At 44.2% G+C, this 4,612-nt stretch overlaps 1 long non-coding RNA gene across 1 annotated transcript; it reads right to left on the minus strand.

The window, feature by feature from the left end:
- Nucleotides 1–594: 594 nt before the first annotated feature.
- LOC121917897 lies at nucleotides 595–4,396 on the minus strand. The gene is made up of 4 exons (XR_006101124.1): nucleotides 4,342–4,396; nucleotides 3,069–3,122; nucleotides 1,406–1,450; nucleotides 595–649 (listed from the first exon to the last, which is right to left on the minus strand). It is a non-coding gene; the product is annotated as an uncharacterized LOC121917897 (long non-coding RNA).
- Nucleotides 4,397–4,612: the final 216 nt, after the last annotated feature.

Genomic DNA, 4,612 nt, shown 5'->3' on the forward strand with positions numbered 1-4,612 from the left:
TGTTGCTGTTGTTGTGTGCCGTCAAGTCATTTCCAACTTATGGCAACCCTAAAGCCCTGGATTTTTGGGGGGGTGCAAATAAAGACCTCTATATAAACTTTAAAATTTGAATTGCACAGCATTAAAAAGTCTAATCCTCATCAGTATGAAAAAGCCCAGTGGTACAAAAATGTTTTGCCTTGCTGCTGAAAGGAAAGCAGGGATGAGGCCAAGCAGGCTTCTCTAGGGAGGGATTTCCAAAGCCTGGGAGCAGCCACTGAAAAGGCCCTGTCTCCCTTGTTTCTACCAAAATGAGCCTGAGATGGCAGTGGAAAAGAGAGAAGGATCTCTCCAGATGCTCTTAGAGCTCTAATGGAGTCATAAAAGGAAGATAAAGTCCTTCAGATAACCTGGACCCAAGCCATTCTAGGTCAAAACCAGCACTTTGAATTGTGCCCAGATATGGCACAATTCACCAACGCATGGAAATGGGAATGGCACAGTTTCTGGGCAGTGGTGCAAATTGTCAACACACTCATGATCTGAACCAACTTCTTGTGTTTCTTCCTAAAGTCAAAGGACCCTCCTATGCGCCGAAGGAGGATGCATCTCTCACCTGGTCGCCTTTTTCTCCCGCAGAACCTGGAGTGCCTCGCTCTCCCCTTGGACCCTACACAAAAAAGAGAATAAAAGTGAGGTGGGTCAAGCTCATTTCCTATAGCTGTCATGAACTGACTGCAGGCATTACATTCATTCTGACAGTTAATGTCACTCTTGGTTGTAATGCTTTCAGACTGTTGGTGGAGGCTCATTTGATGGCAGGATGGGTCTCCACCTAGAAAACCGATCCTTTATCCATTCCTGCCTGTGCAAACTAAATTTACAAAGGACTTTTTTCGCATGGAGGAATGTATTACTGTCCCGAATGAAGAAGAAAGGGGGGAATCCAAAAATGCAAGAAATTATGTTGTAGCTTATCACACAGCATCCATCCAAAAGAGAAAGCAGTGCGAATGCGAATGAACTCATCACATGAGTATGTACCCATCGGTTTTTGATTTCGAATTAGCATGTTTGGGCATGCGCAGGGAGGACAGGACAACATGTCTGGAGATGCATTTCATACTAATGCAAATGTGAACTGACTACGAATTCGCAGTGGAAAATGATTTATAAATTCGATATTTTTCCATATTTAGCTATTCCTGGGATGTCTCACGATTGCATTTGGATTGCGTTCTGTTTGTGTGCAACGTCGTTTGAAGATCGTTTGCGAAATTACATGAAATACCTCAAAGGACCCCGGATTAACCTTTGGTTAACCTTCCAATTTTCCCTGTGTGATAAAGTCCATAGACTCAGTTCCCTCCAGTAGCCAAAAGTGTAGTTGGGGACTTTCTATCATGCAACTTGGTTAGGAACTTACCGCCGGCCCCATTGGACCTGCAGGACCATCCAAACCTGGAGGACCCTGCAGAGATAAAGGGAAGAGAAGGGAGATATCAGAGGATAGCATTCCTGGAAAGGACAGCTTAAATGCCTTAAAACACTCATTCCCAAACTTTGGTCCTCCAAGTGTTTTGGATTTTTACTTTCAGAAGTTCCAACCCATTTGGACTTGACAGCAACTAACAACAACAAAAACTGGAAAGGGAGATGTACCTAGGATACAGATGTGGGTTCAGCATATGCATGAAGATAAAAGCTGATGTTCTTTTCGAAAACACATTTCCTTGCAGTCTCTCTCATCAATAAGAACTCCCAGTTAGGAAAGGCTAACTAACAATTCCTAGGCCTGCTCTAGGGGTTTTTCTTTAATGACTCCCGGAATAGATATAGTGAGCTGCCTTCAGATCCATGGAGGGAATATAGTTATTGCAATAAGCGTGGTAATTACCGCTACTCTTATTTTCCTATTGCGCTCCCATTAGCGGGAAGGCAATAGCTCAGTATCAGAATGGCACGTTTTTCGTTGCGTGCAAGAGATTTCCGGGTTTAATCTCCAGCAGCTCCGGCCAAGGCAGTGAAAACTCCTGTTTACAGCAAAGAGAGAAGTGGAGTGAGGCAGCCACAGGCTATTCTGCCCCATCTTCCAGACCTCTTGGATATGCACAGCATCCTTTCCATTATTTAAAGGCATGAAGTGACCAAATTTGGGGGTGGATGAAAAGGAAATTCTCTTTTGTAAGGTTGTAAAAGAGTAAAAATAGCCTCAAGATGGAGAACTGGATCCCCTGTGGAGGTTTGAAGTGGGGTGGGGACGATCTTCCATTCTGACACTGCAAAATATGTAAGGTTTTCTCCTATCCCTTGCAATGGCTGTTTTGTGCCCCTGGTAGCCTTAAAATAGAGAATTGTGCCCCCATAGAGGCTTCTGGAGGATGCAATTCTCTATTAAGTGGCTGAAAAGTTTTGCAATTCCCCCCCCCCCCCCATTTTTCCAATGATGGGGGTTTAGCTTTGCCTGGGCACTTTGCTTGGGAACCATGGTGCAGCCACAGGCTTTTAAACCCTGGTGTAGACAGGACTAAACCATTGTAGTCTTTTGATTCAGTGTGTTCACACAGCCTACCTATAGCAGTTTGATTCCACCTTCATGACCATGGCTCCATCCTAAGAAATCCTGCTATTTGAAGAAGGGCTGAGGTTACATCTATGCTGCAGAAGTAATGTGGTTTGGCACCATGTTTACCACTATGGTTCAATGTTATGAAATTCTGGGATCTGTAGTTTTGTGAGACATTTAGTCCTCTCTGTCAGGGAGTTCTGATGCCACAAACTACCAGTCTCAGAGTTCCATAGGATGGAGGCCAGGGCAGTTAAAGTGATGTCAAACTGCATTAATTCTGCAGTGTGGCCGCAGCCACTTAGACTTTGCACCTAAACTACAAAACAGGCACAGAATTCTAAGCCCTTCGTGAAACTACAGATCCAAGGATTTGACAGCATGGAGCCATGACATTTCAAGTGGTACGGAACTGATATGATTGCACAGTGTGGATACACCCCAAGAGAAGAGCCTCCAACACTTATGTGGGTAGGTTTGTTTTAATTGTATTTAAAGAAATACACTTTCTGTGGATACTTACTGATTCTCCTTTCTCTCCAGCTGGCCCCGCATATCCTCTTTCTCCTTTAGCGCCCTAGTAGTAAGCAAATACATAAGAGAGAGAGAAAAAAGGGGGATTATTATGAGATGATCCTAGGATCAGTGGAACAGGACAGTTAATGGCAGCAAACGTTTGTTAGCTTGTGGTTTTTTGTGTGTGTTACTTTTTAGTAATGCCAGCCATATTTTCCTTCCTTTCTTCCCATGCCCAGACCTTTTGGACCAGAGTTGAAAAAGCTTTCCAGAACTATAAAGCCTGGCAGATGTTCAGCCTTTAGAACCAAAGATTTGTATTTTCAGATTCTTTTATATATAAAGGGTTGAGAAGAAGAGCAACAAAAAACAAAGTCTATAGTAAAAATGTAATTGTGGCTAAGCTCATCCTAAATGCTCATTTGGCCAGTTTATTTTTGTTACCCTGTTACTTCAAAATAGGAATAAAAAATCCCTAAAGTATTCCAAAAAGGGCTTTAACAGGATAGGCTGTAAAAAAAAAGAAAAGATTCAAATGTGAAGGATAGGAATTTTGGAGAGCAAGATTTTGGGCGAGAAGAATGCGCTTGAACTGGTTCCCCTGGGGAAGTCTTTGGTTTTATAGTGGCCTATGTGAACAGTGGCCAGAAAGCTGTAAAATTTTGTCTAGAAGCAGGCAATAGTTTTCTGTGGTTAGCAGATGCAGGCCTCCTTTTAAGAGAGAAGCACAACCTTTGAAGAGATCCCATCGCTTCAGGAAGCTAAAGCTAACTTTGGGGAGTATGGGGCTGTACGAATGGGCGACATGCAGCCATCCCTTTACTGGCCGGATTGCGGCTGCAGCACCTGCACGCAGCCCTGATCCAACCTTCGGAGAGTACAAAAGGAGTTGCTTCCGCAAAAATCAGCTCCTTTTTGCGCTCTCCAAGGGGCGCCATAGCCGTGGTGGTGTGGCTTAATGACGCCCCTTTGGTGCTGCATTGTGTAGATGTACACCAGAGGTGCGTCATCATGGCACACACCTTGTAGACTGATGCACACCAAAAGGATGCCCTGGGGGAGGTAGGGCATGCTGCACCCTGGTTCCACCCACAAGTCGGCACAAAGTGCCGGTCGGTACAGGCTCTATGGCTCCCAGAATGGTTCCCAATTGTGCTTCCTGGAAGATTCTGGAAATTCTAGTCCAAGATGAACATCTTGACCCATCCTTTTTGCTATCACCTCTTTTACAAGAGTCATGCCCAACTAAGTTTCTTTTCCATTCTGCATGCCATACTCACAGGTAGCCCAGGAGGACCCATGGTCCCGGGATATCCAGGCTGACCGGGGGGACCCTGCAAAAAGAAAAAAGACAGATCATTGGCAAAAGTTGCAAACCAAGCCCTGAGATATGCATCAATGTTTATCTCTGCCAGAACCTCATTAGAAATAAAGGTTAAGTTGGAGGATTTGTTTCATAGTCTCTTTACGGATGACCCTAATCACTTTGTTCAAATTTGCAGCGGTTTTAATGCTAGAACAGGCAGTGACTATTCTAGGAAGGAAAAGTTC

Source organism: Sceloporus undulatus, unplaced genomic scaffold, assembly GCF_019175285.1.
Source record: "Sceloporus undulatus isolate JIND9_A2432 ecotype Alabama unplaced genomic scaffold, SceUnd_v1.1 scaffold_1493, whole genome shotgun sequence".
Classification (NCBI taxonomy): domain Eukaryota; kingdom Metazoa; phylum Chordata; class Lepidosauria; order Squamata; family Phrynosomatidae; genus Sceloporus; species Sceloporus undulatus.